This window comes from Anser cygnoides, chromosome 2 (assembly GCF_040182565.1).
Source record: "Anser cygnoides isolate HZ-2024a breed goose chromosome 2, Taihu_goose_T2T_genome, whole genome shotgun sequence".
Lineage (NCBI taxonomy): Eukaryota > Metazoa > Chordata > Aves > Anseriformes > Anatidae > Anser > Anser cygnoides.
This window is the reverse complement of record NC_089874.1, coordinates 17063880-17085389: the sequence shown is the minus strand read 5'-3', so window position 1 is coordinate 17085389 and position 21510 is coordinate 17063880.

Sequence of the window (21510 nt, the reverse complement as noted above, 5' to 3'; positions counted from 1 at the left end):
ATTTGGATTGCAGAGCTGGCTCAAGCAGCGGCACTTTGATTGCTTTTAATTGGAAAGACAGATCCATATTCTTTCCCAGATGTTGCTATATGTGTTTGAATAACAGCACATTAATTTGTCTTGGCTTACGTGTACTTCTGTTTCTCGGTCTGTGCTGTGTTTGCTGATACAGTTGATTCCCTTATCCAGTTCCCAGACCAGCTGAAAGATGCTCCTGAGGCTTTCAAGCAGCCAAGGAAAGATAACTATTTAGAGAGAAGTAGGGTAACAACTCAATAAGATTAAAGAATTTTAGCAAATGTTTAAAATTTGCTTTTCTCAGCCACCTGCATCTAGATTTGTATCCTCAGGAACTGTTAGGCAATTATGAGATGTATTGGCTGGTGTAAAGTTCAGATTGCACTTTGTCATTCTGGAGCCAGATTAGAAAACCTAGTGCCTAGGCCTTTTTGCACAATCTTCAGAGACCTCGTCTCTCTCATTTAGCTGCTTCTGGCTAAAGAGCCCTGAAACATTGTCTCCTGGCACCTCCAGGAGTCTCTCATTTCATACAGAATATATCACGCTGGGGAAGATTCAAGTGCTGAGCTTAAAATCAGGTTTCCATAATTGTGTGGAGGAGGAACACAGGGGACACAAAGAGCCAAAAACATAACTGAAGCAGTATCACTTTGAATCCAGAGGGAATATCCGTTAAGTTGGCTCAGTTTTGGATTGGAGACAATCTGACAGAGCTTGTCTCTCACTCTTGATATAAGTTTAAGATTTGTTTTAAGACCAGTTAATTTATTCTGCAGGTTGCAAGTGCTTCAGCCAAGTTGTCTTCATTATGGAAGCAAATTCTTGACACATTCTAGCTGATGATAGCAAAAAGACAAACCCTTTGCTGTTTTGTTTTGTTTTGTCATAGGAATGTTTGAGAAATTCAATTCTTGTCCCTAATGAGGAGCTAGTTTTCAAACATATCTCAGCCTATCTCAGAGCATTGCTGCTCAGGAATTGCAGAAAATGTGTATACTTCAGAAGTATAGATGTTTTGCTCTTTTTTTTGCTGCTTTTCCATGGGATTTTCATCGTGGGAGTTGAATATTTTCCTGCTAGACTACCCAGCTGAGCCTGGAGGAACCTGGAGGGATTTTGCTCGCTTGACTCAACCCTGGGCATCTGGAGGTGTTTGAGGTGCAGGTACGGGTGTACAGGACCATGTCACTGGCCACATTGGTGTCTCTTGCTGCAGCTTGGCTGAGGCTGGCATCAGCCATTGTCCTTTGAGGAGCTACAGGGGCTGAAACCCGCATCTACTGGTGTGTAGCTTGGTTGTTTTGGTGATTCCTGGGCCTGGTAAGCATGTCTTATGGGCCCACTTCTGCAGCCTTTATTGCTTACAGATTTCTCACCGTTGCCTTCAAGCAGGGGTATTTCATATCCCTCTGTGCAACTTAGGGCGATGTTTCCCCTTGTCAGAGTGTTGAGACACCTCCAGTCTGCACTGGGAAAGCTGAAATGGTGAGAGAGGGAAAAAAAAACCTTCTGGCTAATGAGTTGAGGTTGGATGGCCAGCTATACTACTGCTGTCACAGTCATGCACAATGATGAACTGACCTAGGCAGACAAGAAATCAAACCACGTCTCTCCTATGGCCCAAGTCTTCACATCACCCATTGACGCCAATGAACTCTGTGAAGTCCAAAGCCATCACTTGGGTGGGTGTGAGGAACTCATTCAGAAATGGCTGTGTCTTGAGAATGACCACAGTCTCCTATCTTTCCACAGTCCCCTCCCCACTCACTGCAGTCATTCTTTCCCTCTGGTGCAGGACCACAACCCCAGCTCGTGGTACCCGAGCCCAGGCACTGCTTGGTGGTTTCCCTGGGACATCTGATTAACAAATCAATAAGGGTGAGAACCACCTTAGTTTTAAACAGGTGCACTGTTGAAGCTTACAGCTGAGGTAGATACCCCATATTTTCTCTATCATCCATCACAGAAACAGGTGTTTCTAAGGAGGTATTTTAGATACCTGCTTCAGGAGGAGATGGCTTGTATCTGAAGATGTAATGGCTATAGAGAAGAAACTTCCACTGACTGTGGAAGGAGCTCAGTGCTTCTAGTTAAAACACAGAGATCTACACTGTCATGGAGTCCTGACTAACCTGGAGTTAGCTGTCCATGTATTTCAGAAGAGGGAGACTCACTCAGGTCTTACTTCTGCCCAGACAGTAGTGGACTTGTCTCTTCTTCCCATCACGGCACAAAGCAGCTCCTGAAGACATGTCTCTTTTCCAAAGCAGAGGGAATCTCTTAGGAACTGCTGATGGGGTAGAAGCCAAGGCAATAGAAATTGCTGGACCTCGCCTCTGGTTAGTGCTTCCTGCGTGCACTGAGGGAGAAGGTTGTGTGTTAAACTTGCCCTCCTGCTTTAATGAAAAATGCATTAGGGAGGCCAAAACGTGAAGAGCTCTGTAAATAAAAAGCAAAGAGATAAGATGGAGTTTCATATGATCTCTCCAGAGCCACATTGTCTCATCTTCATCATTTAATTACAGATGCTGAAGTTGAGTAAGTTGCCAAAGTAAACTAAAACAGAACAAATATTCTGGGCACAGAAGCAGCTTTTTGATAATTTTTTTTTTTTTTTGATAAGGTCTGTGAAAAGAAATGTGAAGAGAGTTGCTGGCAGCATTTATCTTTTCTGTAAACTATGTGCACTTCTTCTGGGGTTTGTTTACTGGTCTGGCTACACTATCTGTGTCTCAAGAGCCCTTAGCAATATTGTTATATTTTGACAGAGCCCTTATAGCAGCCATAATGTAGTTGCTGTATTTCAAATCACCTTGATCGTTAACTAAACAATCCAGAATGTATTTGTCACAGCTTGCAAACGTTTCTGTAAACAGTTGACTTAATTTCTGTTCACTCAAAACCATATTCAACAACGTTGCTCATTATTTTTGTCTGAAACTCAGCTTGAAAGAATTGCTCTGAATCAGATGTTGGGGGAATAGGTTTGAAACTTTTTCCTGCTAGTTCATTAACCCAGTTTAATAGATTCCGTGGGAGATTATTTTCTCTATACAGTGGTTATTTAAGCAATAGTTTCTATTTTTTTCCAAATATTTATAAACCAGTAAGTTCCTCTGATATATTTATTGGTACCTTGGAGCAACTTATTGCACATATAATGGAGAGGAATGGATAAAGTTACGTCTACTATAAAACCAGGGTATTTTTATTTGTACTTTAAATACTTTTGTGCAACTTCTGAAGCTGGTGTACAAAGGAGAGGGTTGTACTCTTGTACTTGTTTACTCTTTGCTTTGTTGTTAGTGAATTCTTTCTGGTGTCATGCTTTGTGCGTGGCTGAAAAAAGTCATTAGGATTAGAGTCAAACATTAACCTTGTGACCTTCTTGTTTATATACCTACTGTAAGTCTGTTCTGCTTGTCTTTCTGCAGTTAGTAAAAGCAAACTTGTGTGCACAGTCCCTGGAAGGCAGTGGGCAAACTGAGATGTTTGTCAAGATCACTGATACCACATCCCTTCAGACTCAAATCTTCAAAGGCACGTACGTGGCTGAGATTAACCCAGAGGGTGGCTTTTAAAATGCAAGTGTCTGCCTCATTTTAAAAATAGTAAGCTGACAAAAATAGCATCCTAGCCCAAAGTGGTGAAGCAGAGTGCAATGAATGGAAGGTGAATACACATTTTTAGATTAGCCCAGGCTATAAAATTCAAAGAAAACAGACATATCATCTGTCCCTGCCACAGTCCCTGAGACAATGTACCTAGGAAAAGACTGAAAAGGGTTAGAAACCTGAGATGTCCCTGTTTTACTGCAAGGCTGTTGTTCTTGCCATTCCTCAGGCTTTTTGGGACGTGTCCTCCATGAACATAATGTGTGGGAGAGGGAAATCACTGACCACTCAAAGGTGGTGCCCTAGCTTCTTCATCTCCAAGTGTAGGTGTCAGGGTTGCCTGAAAAAGAGAAAATTCAGAAAGTTGTGGAAAGGCAGGCAGCACTGGGCTTGCCTGCTCGATCAGGTGTGACCAAGGAGGTGCTGGGGGATGTTGATGGTGCTGCCTGATGGGGCAGCACCTGCTCAGAGCTGAGAGCCCTGCTGCAGGCTCAGCATCACCGTGCACACCTTGACTGGGTACTGACGGACATTTTATTGCGTGCACCAGAATAAGGATTGCTGCAGACCCACGGCCAGCCCTAACCCACCAAATCTCCCTTTTCCCATGTTTCCCCAATTCATCCAAATGGGCCAGCCCTGCCCTGCAAGCCCCCACTGTCATGGTCACAGCTGCCTTCTTCTCTGGCTTACCCTCCCACCCCAAGTCAAATGCATCTCACTCTCCCCCTCTCCCTGCCTCATGGGCAGGCTCACTTGTCAGCTGTGCCAGATTCAGAAGAGAATATTTGATTGTAGCAATGTCTTTATGAGAGCAGAGTGTTCTGTAACTCCATTATCAAGTACATCATGTGTTTTGATCACATCAGAAATTAATTCAGTCCACCAGTGCATGTTTATTGTCAGTACAAATCTCAGCAAGGCTTTTTTTAGAAAAATCCCTGACAATGCAGTTTCTTTTTAAATTTAAACTTTTTAAAATTGATAGTTTTATTTATTTGTTTATTTATTTATTTTCCAATCAGTAAATGTTACAGCACCATCAGGTCCCCACACACTCAACAAACCTTGCAGGCACCATTGAAGGCATGGCAAATTTGGAAGACATCCTTGGTGGATACCAAATACAGTTATGAATGCAGAAAGTGCTTGAGTAGGGCTCTTTCATGGAAAAGTAGAGTCAAGCAGATGTAACTTGCCGGTAAAATGTAATCTTTGTAAACAAAGATTGTACTTTTCAGTGGATCAGGGATGTTGTTAACAATGTAGGGTCTCCTTTCAAAGAGCAGGTAGACCAAGCCCAGACTATTCTGACCTCAGAAGAGACCTTGGAAAATCGGGGGAATGTAAAATCAAATTAAACTTTTGCTCCAGTGGAAACAAAGTGATGATTTTGTATTACTTTCTTGTCTTGGAGAGCCAGCTCCTGAGACATTCAGATCTTGTTTAATTTCTGCTCAATCCGCAGCAGATGTGAGAGTGACAGATGAATTACAAAAGGGAGAAATGTTCAGTGATTCTTGGAAGTCTTTAAGAGATGACAGATGGCCCTTAACCAGCTTCTCAGAGGGGCAAAACAAAAGGAAAAAGAGAACAAGGAGCCAGCCCTGCATTATCAAGGTACTGATGTAAAACAGAGCCATGATGGCAGAGCAGGCTGTGCTTGGGGAGGCAGCAAACATACAGGGAGATGCAGAGACGGAGAGGACAAAGAAGGAAACTCAGGGACACAATGTGCCTTGGAAATCACTGCCTGCTGTCCATCCCCATCCTGTCCTGTCCTGTCCTGCCAGAGTCCTGCGTCCTGTTCCCACGTGCTCGTTTTACTCATACAAAAACTTTAATCTTCACTCTTTACAACTATCTAAGACTTTAACTCCAGTTCTGGGTCAGAAGTTGACATTTCAAGTTAGAAAATGAGAATACTTGTTGTGTAGAGAAAATGTTTACATTATATAGGCAGACCCTCTGCTTGTGTAAAAAAATGAAGAAAGCTGGTTAAAGCATGGTTGTTGGTTAAAGAATCATATAAATGATATAATGTATAGACATCTAGGTGTGTGCATATTTATGCTTGTGTGTAATCCGAGTATAGCCCTTCACTGGGACCAGATTCCTTAGTAATCTTATAGTAACTTTATTGGAATGAGAAAACATAGGGCAGTATTGTTTGCTAACAATACTTTCCCATTGTAAAGTAAATATTTCAGCAAGTATTTACTAGCAGGAATACTATTACCATGTTTAATGAAATTGTAATCAGTAAATAGAGTCAGCTGCAAACATTTTGTTTTTTCCTTAAAATATCTAAATGTCCTGATATGCATTTTCATCCTTCAACAGAAAAAAATATCTAATTTTAGGGCTACAAAGTGCAAAAGGGCCTATGAGACCCTGAGGGCTGTGCTACAATCAGTAATAAAAATGCTATATAAAATATTAGCAAAAAGTATAAAACTTCCATTTCCATTATGGAGGTCTAACATTTTCTAAGCGCTTTGGGGTGTTAAAGAGGAATATGAATCTTGGAAATGTCAGCTATCATGAATACTTAGGACATGTGGTAAGTGTCTACTGTATGTTCCCAATAAGTGGGCTATTGAATAATTGACCTGAAGATTAATGGCACCCCCATTGGACAGAAGGGCTAGGAGATACTCATTGAGGGATGCTGAGGGGCTCCAGCATCCAGCTCCTGCACCACCAAGGGTGACTTTCTGTCTGCTGAGGGATAAGTGGCCCAAAGAGGATTTTCTCCAGTTCCTTTCTAATGGAAAAGTGCCCAGTGGCCAGGTGTGGAAGTGTCCTTCAAAGCACAGACCCAGGTCTCCCAGTGCACGAGAAACATCTCTGGGAACACCCTGTCTTGAAATTAAAGTTTCTCTCTCTCTTTCAGCAGTCTCCAGGGCCCCTCATTCCTGTGACATCGCCAGGATGTTTTACATCCCTTTAGCTCTGCAGAGCTTTTAGCCAAAGCCTGTATTCGCCTGCCTGGGTAATAAATAGATGGCTGTGGCTGTGGGCTGAGTACAGTGATTTTCTGGAGTTGTCCTCAGTGAATTTGGGAATGGGTGAGGGATCGTCCACCTGATCTAACTTCAGACATCAAACACAAGTATTCTCTGGAGGAGCAAACCTCTCTCTATTGACTGCAGGGAGAAATAAGGATCTTCAGTGTAAAGGCTTTAACCTGCTCTTTTGTGAGCCATCTCCGGCGGTTTGTACAGCTCCCTCTGTAGGAAGTGTCCCAGATAACGCACACCCCTCTGGTGCTGCTTTCATTGCATGCAGAGAATCCAGTGCTACATTATCAACTCATTAATGCTTTTGGGGAAGGAGAATAAACTTTGCAGCCAAGAGTAGTTTTCCTAAGTTTGTTTTCCCAGTGTAGCTCCCTGCACCCTTGGTCGTGTTTATGAAAAAACATTTTTGTTTACATGGAAAAACAAACCACAGGAGTTTTCTCATCTGTCATCCCTCTGTTTCTGCAAGAGCACACATGTCCTTGGTAAGAGCCCTGATCGAGCACTGGCTGGGGTTCAATGGCAATGTTGTGTGCCTGCGAGGAGCAGTCACAGACTGCGAGCGGTAGCACTTGGTGCAAACAGTTAAGTGTTCAATGCCTAGGACTGCTTCGGCTCGCCCATGGCAAATACAGCACCAGCTAAGACATTCTACTGGCACTGGGAAAGTTGACTCAAGCTCATAAATTGCTTAAAATTAGTTCAGTGATAATTAAATGCGAGGCCAAAAATGGAAATAAAAAAGCCAGGATTCCCCCTGCTATGCGCAAGCCTTTCCAGCAGGACAGCAGAGCCAGCACCACATTTTCCATTTTGATTTCCATGGCCAGGTTTATATCTCATATCTATAATGCACGTCAGTGAGACACCACATCACCACCACAACTGAAGATGCCCGTTTCCCTGGGCTGCCCAGCAAGGCTTGCAGGAAAGGCTCCACGATGAGCGGTGCAGAGCGCAGGGCGCACGTGTTCCCCAGCCTGTGCTGCAGGCCACACAGAACTAGGACTCGCGTGTTAAATTCAGCTGTCACAGGACTCAGAAAACATACCCCTTTTGGCTAGAAATTGTGTTGTAGGCTGTTTCAGATCTGAGGTTATTTTTCTGGCCCAGTTCCAAGCTGCAAAATGAGGTTTAAGGTGTCATATTCTTGGGAAAAAAAAAAAAAAAGTTTAAAATGCATTATCCAAATGTCACGTAGTTCTTTCGAGAGACTAACAGGCATCTCTGTGTAATCTCCAGGGATGTTGCAAGAGGACATTTCTGAGTGCCAGACAGCCATGTAACTTAATGAAATCTTTCTTTTTCTTTTAAAGCTAATTTCCATGTCATGCTTTTGGTTCCTCAAGTACATACTGGAGGCAGAACCAGCTGTGTGCTTTTAGCTTCCCCAGACCATTCAGAAATTAAGAAACAAGTGAACAAAATGAAAAGGACAGAAGAAGGGAATACTGATAACAGGAAAACATGAATAGGGGATGGAAAGTGCCAGGGAAAGCAAGAAGAGAGGAGCAAAGATGGACAGACACTGTGCTTGCAGGAGGGCAACTGCTGCCCGTGTTGGTGAGTTGTGTTGGCAGGTGGCTGAAGGAGTTACTGTGCTCACTTGGGTGTGAACATATATATATATAAAATTTAATTTTTAAATATCAGAAGTTGTTGTTTCCGTTTGGGACAACTTCTCACAGGGTTAATTCTGAACTTTCCAAACCTTCTGGCTGTATGGTTGCTGCTGAATTTTGTTGTTCCCCATGCACATAATTTCTGTGCCCCATCCTTGTGGGTCCTTTGGCCTCAGGGTTTCCCCTCCCACCACCCCAGAAATCCCCTCACCGGGGCTGGCCTCCTCCCTCCAGCCTGCACCAGACCTGCCTGCGGGCCGTGTAGCAGATGGGGAACGGAGCTAGAGAGATGGTGAGAAAGATCTGAGTGAATATATTTGGGCTTTGCTGTGCAAACAACCCCTGCAGTGAAGCTTTTGCCATCTGTGCCGGTCCGTTGCTGAAGCTGCGGGAGGAAAGTGCTGGCAGCAGTGCTGTACCCCTTTGGACCACATCAGCATTCACAAAGTTTGCTCTCGGCGCTGTCTGAAACTCGGCAGCTCCCAAACAATAAGCCTTGTCCTCGTGGAGGAGTGTTACCAACTTTCTCCGTTTTAATTGCACAGTCTTCTCCTCTGAGCCTCCAGCCCTGCCCGTCATGTGGTGGTGCTGAGCCCCAGCTTTCTCTTCAAAGAGAGAAGGAAAGCTGCAGCCCAGGCACCCTCACAGGCAGTGCAGAAAGGAGAAGCCCCCGTTTATTCTGAAAAATGGTGAGAGCTCCAAAACACCCAGGAACGTCGGGTGTCCTGGTGTTAACAGGGTTGTAATTCAATACGGACACAGAAGGCACAATAATCATTAAGGGTCGGGTCCCTTCTGGGGAGCAGCAGTTCAGACCCAGAGCTTTGAAATGACGATAATTCGAAGCTCAAAGGGATTGCTGTAGGCAAAATCTCAGAACGGCCTTTGAATTGTTGTCATCGCTCTTCCTGCGTCCTTTGTGCTGAACCCTAAGCTTTAGTGATACTTGAAAGAGCCACGTCCTGGCATCGCGCAGGGAGCTCTTGTTTCAGTCAGCAGGATGCATTTTTTGGGTGCAGGATCTGCGGCTCTGGTTGGGCACCATGGTGGGGCTCGGTGGTGGGAGAAGTCACTGTCACCTCCTTCCCCACATCCCCAGCACCAGCACAGGAACAGCGCGTCGCACCCTCTTTTTCCTGTCTAGCCTCCCTCTTTCTTCACTCCTCTCTCTTTTTCCCTCTCCTGCTGTTCCTTGGTTTCATCAAATCTCAGAGGGATGTCCAGCAAGCAGCACCACATCGGTGCCAGCACCTTGTGGTCTCAACTCTTAGAGCTTGTTGGAAAGACGATGGCTTTGGTTTGGCGCAGTGCTCCCACCTTTCACACCCATACACACATGGAGCTAATGGCCAGGGACATCCACCGAGGGTAGGTGAGTGCAGAAAGTGGGTGTCCCTTGCAAAAAAAATCATCCTGGGTGCTGACAGAGCTCCCCAGTCAGTGCTGGCACTCCCTTTGGCCACAGGAGTTAAATAGGGGGACACAGTTAACTGCTAGCAGAGACGTGTCAGCACATGGAAGCATTTATACCCATTCTTTAAAAAAAAAAAAAAAAAAAGAAAAAAAAAACAACAACCACAACCCAAACTCAACTCTCAGTTCACAAAGTAATACCAGATTTTTCCTATGACAGTGTTTTTTATTCAGGACATTTACAGTTAAAACGCTGCTGGAAGTTGGACAGGAAAATCAAATTGAAGATAACTAACTTAATTATGAAGGCAAAAATCCTTCTTCTGAAAATGTAAATATATTATTCCATTTCCTTCTTATTGGGTCAAACCCATGTTCCATGATTTATATACATTTCTCCTTCTTGCTGTGTTGTGATCACCAGTCATTTTCCTGAAGTTCACTGCTACCTGGAGAGCAATTTTCCCTCTTACTTCCTTAAGTTATACAAATCTATAGTGATGCATTCAGTTACCAGCTCCTCTCCTTATTTTTGTCATTTGAAACTGTTAATGAACATATTTGTTTTAAATTACAAAAACCAAATTTAAAACATGCAAATTATCTCCTATTCTGACATGAGCTAAAAAATGTTTCTTTTGCTGCGACTTTATAGTAATATATCCTTCTATAAAGCCAGAAGTTGTTACTAATTTACTGGAAAGAGATTACTTCAAGGGGCCTTTTACAGTTCTAGCTTCTGCATTTCATATATGTGACCGTGTAACAAAACAGCCAATGTTATCTCTTTATAGCATCCAAAGCAGGGGTTGGGCAGGTCTTGCCCAGTATCAAACAACTGCTTCTTCATGATGATAGAGTATATATCAGACTAGTAAGGTGATGGCTTAGTTCCACCTAGAAATTTAAATGCTAGCTTAGAAATACACTACCAAACATATATCTTTCCCCCCATTTTCTGTGAATATTTATTTGCACAAACATGAATGCCTGGGAGATTGCCTGTTTTGAAAACTGTGTCCATGTTTTGGTCCAGCAATTGCCCACATATTGGTTTGGGAATTATCTTTTCACTTGCTAGGATTTATCCAAACCAGTCATTATCATCTACTTTTTAGCTTCTCTTGTTAAAGCAGTTCCATCTCTATCTTTTTTATTAAGAGCCCCACCAGCCAATCTGAAGCCCCAAGCCCCAAGCCGTAAGGTTTTCTGCTTTCTGAGAGAAAGAATGAAGACTCTCAGCAGGCATCACAGTGGGCCTTGAGAGGGGCTGGTTCAAACTGTGCCTCCTCTGCAGACCCCCTTTGTGACTCTGGGACACTCAATGCCCAGTTTCAGCAGAGGAGACCTGCAGGAATTCAAACATCACCAGGAGAAACCCTTTTGGGCTCAGGACTTCCTGAGACAATGTCTAACGGTCTGGGCAGAGCCTGGGGCCTTGCCTCGCAGGTGCAGGACACTGAGCAGAGAGAAAGGCCTCTTCTAGGAGGTACGGTCCTACAAGAACCAGGCCATCCCCTGGTGGGACAAGTCGCTGGTCACACAACATTGGTGATGGGCTGGAAATGTTGGCACCTGCTACTGCTCAGCTGCCTGGTAGCACCAACGGCACTAAGGCAACAGCCCACATCGGTGGGGAATTAAATCCAAGCAGAATTTTAAAATTTAATTACTAGAGTATGTGTATGTGCTTTCAGAGAAGTGATCTGCCTCAGCAGTTTATGTTCCCAGGTGCTGACACTGTGGCACATGTCAACATTTCATGATGACAGCATTGGTTTGAAGCAAGCTCTCTCTGTAGACAATGGGATCTGGGATCATGTCCTTATGGGCATTTCTCTTGCTTGCTAATAATTACGGTCGTAAGTTTATAGGATAATTCAGGTAGGAAAAGGCTTTACAAGTCACTATCCAAGCCCTGCTCAAGTAAGGTCTGCTACAAATCAGACCAAGTTGCTCAGGGATCCAGCTGGGTCCTGAAGACCTCCTCATCCTGAGAAACGTTTCCTTATGTTCAATGTAAACCATTCCTGTTTTACCTTCTGCCTGTTGTCTCTCATCCTCTTGCCATACATCCCAAAGAAGACCTTGTACCCCTATTCTCAACAAGATCCTCAGAGGTGTAATGCATAATATATCAGACAATGAGGGAACTGCTTCTCCAGTCTTGTTTTCATGGAGCAGGGTTAAGCATGAAATTTCCCCTGTAATTTCCTTCTCCAGAGTGACTCAGGCAATGAATGTGATCAAAGTGAGGTTGAAGTGAGGTATGAATATTGGAGATTAAATGAAAAGTACTCAAACTCTTCCATGAATAAAATTTTAGGGGGATTTTCTACTGTGGAGATAACACATGGGCTGGCTCGTTGCAGCATTAGTATTGTGCATAGGCTCACGATAGAACCATACCACAAACAACTGTGAAGTCATCGCAGGGTCAAGGCACCCCATGGTTTGAATAAAAGGACATTTGAAAACACTTGTAGGCTTTTTGACAGTAAAGCTTTCAATAAGGCAGTTTGCTTTTTGTTGCTTTTGTATCAGTTGTAAGTTAATCCTATGAAGAAGGGAAGGAAAAAAAGCAGAACAGTTTTACTGCCCAACAAGACAAAAGACCACAGCAGTTCTGGAGACTGAGCTCTTGACTGCTCTCCCATCCAAGCTTTTATGCAAATCTGAGCTAAATTCAGTGACCAAACCCATAATACCAAAAGGACTTAGCTGCCTTAACTACTTGGAGCTACATTCATTGGATCCAGGTGCCCCCCTGTTCTCTTAATGAGGTTCAGCACATGGACACACTGCTCTGTGCAGGAGACCTAATTCTGTTTTAGTAAAGGGACTAGTCAGACTGAAAGACTGTAAGTGCTGGTTCACAGGTGCTTATTGTTTTGTCAGTGGAGATGATAAGCAGCCTTGCTGTAGCACATCTGTGCTAAGTTTGTAAATGAACCAAGTGTGGTAACTCAAGAAGTATCAGTGGATTTACAAGCTCACCTTTAAATGGGGGTGGGAAGGTTAAATGCAGGATGCTCAGTAAACCAGATGCAGTCCCTCCTAGTATGGACGCAAGCTGCAGGCCTCTGTTGAGGAAGCAGACCCTTGTGTTAGGTTCATGTCTCCTCAGGAAGGTGCCTTCAGCTCTGAGCCCTCAGCAAGCCGTGTCTGGAACCTGGGCCACCAGAGCTGCTGCTGCAGCCGCTGGTCCTCCCCTGGGAGCTGCCTCTGGCACAGGCATCGGCAGGAGGCAATGCCTGCCTGGTAATGCTGAAGAGATGATCCCTGAGTCAATGACATCTAGGTTCATTGGCAACGGATGCTGCATTTCCTTTCTGATAGCTCTGCTTAATGAGCTGGTCTCAGGGACAGGAATTTTAAAGACACTGACATTATCAGTCTGTGATTACTTGGTAAAAATCTGGATTCAAAAGCTGAAATTGTTTTAAAGCATTTTCTTTACAACCTGAAAGCATATGTATATAGACGAACGTTTTGGGAATTGCCCATGCTGTACCAGTCAGTAGTTTTACCAAGACAATGTCTCACACTGAGGGGTTAAAGTAGGGAATGAGTAAGGCTGTATTAACACAGTACTTCACTGGAAAATATGAAAAGGGGGGAAATGAATGGATTGAAAAACTCACGGTTGGATCCAGCATAATCAGACTGACATTAATTGTCTGCATGAATTGTTCACTGCCCATAATTACCAGTTTGTGTCTCCAGACGTCCCTGGGTCTTCATATACCTCACACTTATGCCAGGATTTTTATTGGCATGAAGAAATGTGGAGGTAGTGGGATTTGGATATGGGGAGGGGAGGAAAAGAAAAGCAGAAACTGATGTGCTTCGTAATACAGTCTTGATGCTAATTGGGTTTTCTAGTTAACTTGGGGATGATGGAAACACTCTTGGATGGGTGAGGAATAATTAACATCACCTGTGAACTCCAGTGTTTCCTGCAGCCTATGGACTCCTCAATAACAAATTGTTTCAGAATGCGAATTGTTTCAGATTCATTCTTTTCTTTCTTTCAACACAAATGAAGAAAGATTTGGATGGTTTCTGTCTCCTTTAGGACCCAGAAAACAAGGTGTAGGTATTGCCCAAACATGTGGCCTTTTCTCTTAGAAATGTACATTTCAGTGATGAGGAAATATTCATTGAAAAAAAAATTATATTGGCTTTTGTGTGCTCACAGAAGCTTAATTAATTAATTAATTATTTAGTAGTGGTGGTGGTATTTTTTTTTTGGTGTAAAACAAAGGTTTGAGCGAACAAGATAAGAAAGTCCATTAAAAGTGGAATTGTATTCAATTAAATAAAAACGAGAGAATTTTCCACCCCAAAGTATTCCTGTAATCAGTACAAAAAAACCCTCCTGTTTGGAGGAAAGGTGAGGAAAAATAGCTTTAAGTGCTATTGCTATTATTTTTACATTTTCTTTATATATGTATGTATATATATTTTAACTTACTACCTTTGCCTTTTACTCAGTCTTTCCCTTCCATGCCGACCTCTTAGCAGGCCTTCTGAATGAGAGGCAAATCCAAAAAGATTCAGGTATGCCTCAGATCCATTCCCCAACTGCAGGACTTCTTAGAAAACTTTATCCTTCACAGTGTGGGGAATTCAGTTGGAAATCTCATAAAGGTGTCTATTTCTTACGGGATTTCTTTGGTGTTTCCTCTGGTCTGGCAAGTGAAAGGAACGAGGACTTCTCACTGCAAGCTGTAGGGAAGCTGCTCCCAGTCCTGGCAGAATGAAAGCAGGCAGGAATGACTAAAAATGAGAAAAGCAAGGAAAATAAAGCTTAGCTGGCATTCCATTGTTGAAAGGTTATTGTGGGACTTATGCTTGAATCTCTTTAATCTGCCCTAGCTCTAGGTTAGCAATTTTTAAACTTGGATTAATTATTTTTTCTTGCCGTTTTCGTATGATTGTTTTCCTGATAATTTTTGAATGAATAAATCAAGCTATCTTTATTAATAAAATTGCCCAGTCTCCTCACTGCTGAAATAAATAATTCTCTGCCTTTGACCTGGGAAGTATTTGTGGAGCCTGTTCCCAAGACTTCAAAAAAGAAGACTAAAGATAATAAAAACATATGTCAACATCTTAGGCTTCCTTTCTACTGCTTCATTGCTCCTTCAGTGATCAAAAGGAGAAAACTCATTATTAGTGTTTAATCTAGCTAATACTCCAGTGGTATTCCAGTTTGACTTGGCTCCGTTTACTCCACTTGCTTTGCCTGTGGTAGGCTGATGCTTGCCACAAATCTCAGAGAGCAAAATTATTTATTGGTTGGGATGGGTAAAACGAAAGTGACACCAGAACAGGATGAGGTGAAAAATTTCTTTAAGCTGGACAAGCTGGAAACAAAATGATGACCTGAGGAAAGACACTAAATGAGAACGCGCAGGAGCCCTGCTATAGAGCTGTGGTTTTTTATATTATTCCAAAAGCAGCTCTGCTTTCAGAAAAACACGAGCAGGGTTCAGCACAGCCATTGTTCTGGGAGGTATCTTCTAGTCCGGATTTGGATGCTTGTAGCTTATTTTGAAACACTGCTGCATTGTTTCTAATGGTGAGGTTATGATTGTTCTGGGCGAGGAAAATCTCTTGTGGTTATGAAGTTTTGAACTGAAGAAATAGAAAGCTTTCCCAAATGCATGCTACGAGGGATGGGCCCCTGATGCAAAAGTTACCTCTGAGCCCTGCGAAATGCAGGAAGGAGGGCTCAGGCTGCATCACTGGCGGTCACTCATGCAGGGTTTTATTTCGGGTGAGGTGACTGGTGCGTTGTCGCAGCAGGACTTTCGGGAGATGTTAGTTGAGATCCGTTTGGCCTAAACTTAGCTTCATAAAAGCATGGTCCAAACTACCCTTCTGGGACCCCTCTGTGTTCGGGTGAGTGAGACCAGCATCTCCAAAATGCAATCAGTTGGAACAGGTACCTGCACAGGGCAGGGACAAATAAGTTATTTTTCAGAGGCTTTCAGTTTTCCTGGCAGGGGATGAAGCCCAGATAGCTTACTTAAGTAAGGACCAAAATGTTTCTGCTTAATCTGAGGGTGTCTCGAGTATGTGCACCTGAATAAATTGCTTTTCTTTGAAGACAAGGAGAAGCAAATCAGTGCATGAGATTTTTGAAAATCAAGGCATGAGATAAAATTTTCCCCACCTGTGGTGGTGATCTCTGTTGGTGGCCCTGTTGATGCTGTGACAGACAGTACCAGGAGTCAACTTCTGCTCTTCCAAACACTAGACCCAGCCCCAGTCTTGGTCAGAAATGGATTCTAGCAACAGAGAAGGGTTCTTTTTCTTTATGAAAATGAAAGATAGCAGAAATGTGTTGAATTATTTGGGTCTCCAAAGGCTGTAAATGTTTGGAAATTGTGCCTGCTCTGTTCTTGCTTTTCAGCGCTCAGCCTGCTTTTTTGCCTTGGTACTCATCTGTTATCACTCCCCTTCCCTCCTCTTCTCTCCCAGGGAGCCTCCCTGGACACGCAGCCGAGGCCACAGGTTCTCAAGGGTGACAAACCCCTTGCTCTGAAGGGCAGCGGTGGCGAGTGCCCAGCACCACAGGCTGCACTGGGAGGAAGGGATGCTCAGCACAGCTCAGGATTTGGCTCTTACTGTGGAGCAGTCTAACAGCTTTGGCATTTATTCTGCCACATGAGATGATGCATCTGTCCTTTGCTGCTAGGCTGCAAAATGCTTACAATGTTTTCATTAAGACGAAATGTATAGGGAGCCCAGGGAGGGAGTGCCTGCGCTCTCACAGCGGATTAGGCTAATAACCCTGTACACTGTTTAGGTATTTAGTGTACTTGTGGCGGTTGTGATATTAGCTGGAAGTCCAGACAGCAAAGCCCCACGATTACATTTTGCACTTTAGCTAAGTATTTCATCAGAAATGTTAATAATCTCTCGATTAAGCACTTTAACAGCAGATTAGGTTTAACAATGGGGCTTTTGCAGCCATGAGCCTATCATAACTACAGCTGCAAGACTTGTGGCTGGGGGAAAGCATTTCTTATTAACCCTTGCAGCAAAACTATTTAGGAGTTCAGCTATACCATTAAATTGCTGTTCCAAACTTTTCTTGGTAACTATCTGAAATGACCATGATATTTTAACTATGCAGTGTCCAGAAGGCTGAGAAACCTGCCCTGCAATTAGGGTCCAATGTCTGTTTATTAAGAACAGTAATTTATATTGCATATATTGGCAGATTTTTGTCTGTGGGAATAAAATTGATGAGTACAGACCAAGTTCTCCTCAATTTATGTAGCACCTTGCAGTTCTGTAGGATCTCAAAGTAGTGGAAAAATCAACTTTTTACTTGCAAGGCAGGACTCGGAGCTGCTTTCCCACTGGGAGAGTGGAGTGGGACGTGAAAGGCTCAAATGGCACTGAGGGTCCCCAGCTCAGGGATGTACTGCTGTGCGGAGGGCTGTGCTATAGGATGTGCATGGAAGCATATATCCTGAAACACTCATAAATTTCCACTCAGCACTAGCCAAGACCTCAACGACAGCACTGGGTGCCAACATAGGGCATCTGGGAAAGAGCAGGGAGAATGACTTCAGGTCTACAGAAATGACCTGTACAAAGGATTAAATCAATTACTGTTGTTCGGCCTCTTGAAAAGAAGAAATATCAATTAGGAAGAGGAAATGACCTGCTCTCTGTGCCTCTGCTGGGTAAGATAGAGCTGTCCTGAATTACAGCTGGGCAGAGGTGGCTTAGATGTTGGAGAACTTCTCCAGCCCAAGTAGTGAAGGCTGTGGAGGTCTCTGTGGTGCTGTTAGCTGGCTGTCGGGTGTGATTTGTTCCTGCAGAGGGTGGACTCAGCAAGTGCTCGTGAGCGAGCCCTGGGCATAGAGGTGGTGTCTGGTGCCTTCGTCCCCATCCTGCTCTCCCCCTCTAGCCTCCACAGCCAGCGCAGGCTGATTCCAGACCACTCTGATGAAATAAAGCAGAAAAAGTAGTAGAAAGAAAAGTGGATGCCTTAAAGAAATGCCAGAACTCACTGACACTTCTTAGAGCGTTTAGCAGGTGACAGACCTACATGGCAGAGAAATCAGACATGCTACAGCTCTGTGATCTTTTTCCCAGAATGTGTCAATACTGCATTCAGTACCACTTCAGAATAATGAAAGAAAAAAAGAAGTATTTTTTTAAAAGGAAACAACCTTTAAGCTATTTTCTTTTACAGAACAGAGGTTGCATATATGCATCAGGATTTTTCCTAGATGTGTGCTGAAAGAAACGACCTGCTTTTTAGGAGGGCACAAGATTTTCTCCATGCTGTCTGACCTTCGTCCTCAATGACCTTTTGAACTTGTAGTTGTGTGTCACGTTTAGTGTACTCCTTGACATCCTTTTTTTTTTTTTTTTTTCATTTTTAAATAAGTGTGGTGGGGAAGTAATGTTAGCTAATGCCCTCGTTATAATGATCAAGAGACAGACAAACTTCATTAATGGATGGGCATCAGATCCACTTGCAGTTTGCATGCATGAGAGAAAAGATTTAATATTTCAAACCTCTAAGCTCTACAAGAGAATATGTCATTAAAACATGGTTCACTGATCATGGAGTGCTTGGAGCTCTGTAGGAGAACTGTGAGTGTTTTAGACTATAGAGAATTGTCTGATATTATTAGTTTAAACAGTCCAACACTTACTGTGACTTGAACTGTTAACGCTTCCTTTTCCCTTTGTTTCCGTGTTCTGCTCTCCCTCCAGCATTGTTAGTGACAAAACAGGAGACCAGAAGCTGTAACCTACTCCCTGTCTCTGGGCATTAATCAGTTTAGGGCAATAATTTCAGAAATTTATCTGAAAATAAAAGAACCAGCAAGAGCTATTGACACTAATTCCTTACCTAGCTGCTGCCTTGGAGCTAACACCCAGCCACCCAGCTTGGCTGCTACTTGTTAAACAGCAGTGCAAAAAAAAAAAAAAAAAAAGAAAGAAAAAAAAACACCAGGAAAACCAAACCCATGAGATGATAAAAAAGAAATCTTATTACGTGGACAGGTCTTCAGCAAGTGGTTGAATGATTTAGTTGGAGTGTTGTGCCTTGATGTGGCTAAAAGGAAAATAATGAAGCCAAGCGGGGGGTCAGGAGCAACGCGAAACAGTGATTAAAGCTGTTTATATCTCTTTGTTGGCATGGATACAATCAAATAAGCTCATTAGACTTTTCAAATTGCAGAAACATAGCTCAGAAAGTGGCCTGAAATAATATCTGCTATTGCACATGTGCAGAGCTTCCCTCTGTGCTGTGCCAGCTAGTTTTAGCCTTCCAATGTGCAATACTTTCTTTTAATGAAATAAATGAAGTGAATGCAGATATGTTCAAAGATTTTTAAGGAATTCACAGTGCACATGAGCCTGATGTTGAATAAAAAGCACTTCAGATGTTAAGATACCGGGGAAAAAATACTCAAGGTTACCTTTAGAAACAGTTAGCTGTTTTTAAAAGGGGCCTTTTCAAGGTAGCCTGCAGAAATGAGACCTCCGTGCACACTCATGTGTGCTGAACTCCTTATGCCCCGCTGGCAACCTTGCCCTTAAGGGGTGCTAAATTAAACCAAACTTGGTGATGATGTCCAAAGGTTTGCGAAGTCATCCCCAGAGCTGCTGAAATACGGAGGGAGGACAGAGTGGTGTCCGCGTGCCGCTTAGCTCAGCCTTGAAAGCAGAGGGCTTTTGTACTACATGCTTTAACTGTGCTGTAAATTCTGTGCTCCTCTTAATTGTACTTCCTCCCCTGTCCTTTGTGCGCTCTTGGTGTAGGATTGGATCTCATTTGTGACTGTTTTTAGAGAGGTGGTGAGACTTTCGCCAGCAGTCATGTAAATGAGTAACTGTAAGGTTAAGCTATTGATTGTAAGGACCATAAAGCTCACACAGCACGTTCTCTTCATTCTCGATAAGCCTCGCGTGCACCCAGGCTCACCCAGAACTACAGAGGGGGCTTTGCTGCTTGATTCCTTTGGCAGCAGAAGCAGGCCAACATGAGTGCCAAAGATGGCTGTGAAGTGTGCAGCCGTGCACCATGGCAGGAGATGCTTTGTGTCTGAAGAGCAGAGAGGGGACATAAGGACACAATTCAGGTGTGTTGGGTTCTGACGCGTGTGGCTATATCCAAGTCTGAGAGAAGCCAAGGGACTTGCTGGGTTAAGCCTGTGACTGCAAGTTTTGGAGAGGGGGACCTGAGCTCACTGCCTTTTGACAGAGTTGCCTGCTCTACTTACATTTACCAGAGCTGATCTGAAACAAAGATTTGAAATGGTTGTAAAAAGTGGATGCTTACAAGGAACGCTGCATGGGCTTCCTGTAACCACATCTAAGCTCCCACCCACCACAGGAGACCCACAACTTTAGACTCTGCAAGAGTGGATTAAAACTGTGCTCGACTAGTAGCCACAAAGTGGTACAAAGGAGGGACTTTATGCGCACCTGAGCAGGGCAGCTATATGTAGGACATAGGACTTTAAATCAGTTCCTTACATCAACAAGACCTATGGGCTGTACCTTCCAGTACAGGCTGCCCGGTGGCTATCTTGGGTCAGATTTTTCCCATTTATTAGCAGCAAGAGCGCAAAGCTAGCTTCAAACAAAAACCAATATAGTCCTAAACAGTTTCCAGATTTGTGTAATTCACCTTTTATTAATTATCTGTGTGATTATTAGGTCTGGAAGGTAAATATGGTGATGTTTGCAGCAGCTGTGAGAAAACTTTCTCCTGCAGAATCTGTGCAGACCAGAAACTTCTGCAGCCGTTGATGTTCCAGCTGCCTTTCCACGTTAGAAGTGCAGATGAGGCCTGCAAAAGAGTCATTTAAAGATGTCGAACCTGATCAAGGCTCAGAGCCCACTCTGGGTCGATGCCTGTAGGCAGCCCTGGCATCTGACTTCTTTCATCACCTGCTTGAGATCAGGCAGTGGCCCCCATGCATTCCTTCAGATGGGACAACCGCTCACAAAGGGACAATTTCCACCTCCGTCAACAAAATCCATGTGTTTCTAAAGCTTTGAGAGACTCCCCAAGGTTACTGCAGCCCCTTGCAAGGGGAGGTCAGGACCGCCTGACTCTACGCAGGACTTCAAGTCCCATGTTCTGAGCTCCGAGCCTCAGCTGCCTCCTGGCTCATTTCTCACCCCCTCATTTTTGTTTCACTTGTGCAAGGCTGTTGCACTCTTGCTTTGCCTCCCTGAATTTGGGACACTTTCTGCTAACCAGTGGAAAAAGGCTGCGGTGCTGTGGCCAGGGGGGGTGTTCACCTCCTGGTGCCCAGAGTGCCATCTCTGGTGGCCCAACCTACTTCGTATCTGGGAAAGCAGATTGCTGAAAGATCTGGGGAGCTGGAATGTCCTTTCCCAGGTGGGAGAGGAGCCATGGGGAGGCTGCAGCAGCTCCACATTTTCCTCCCACCTCCAGAATACGAACTCCTTTGGAAGCAGTGCAGTGTCTCCCTGCCTTGCAACTCGTGTGTATGCCAGAGCTGTAAACATGGCTCTTTGGTGGGCACAATACACACCCAGCTGGACAAGGAATGAAACAGTCCAGTCCTGGGATAAGGAATATGGGAGAACAGTGAAAGACCTTCCTTCAGCTGCCTCTGCAGGTGGGCCTGCTGGTCATTACCAAGTAATTACACCACCTCGATGAAGTCAAAGAAGGGCCACTTTGGGTGGGTTGAGGTCTGTGCTCCAGACCTGATGGAAGAAGGCAATGTGGGGGTCAAAGTTTTCTCCTGAAATGCACTGGAGACTTGCTCTAACGTCTTGCAGAGGTGT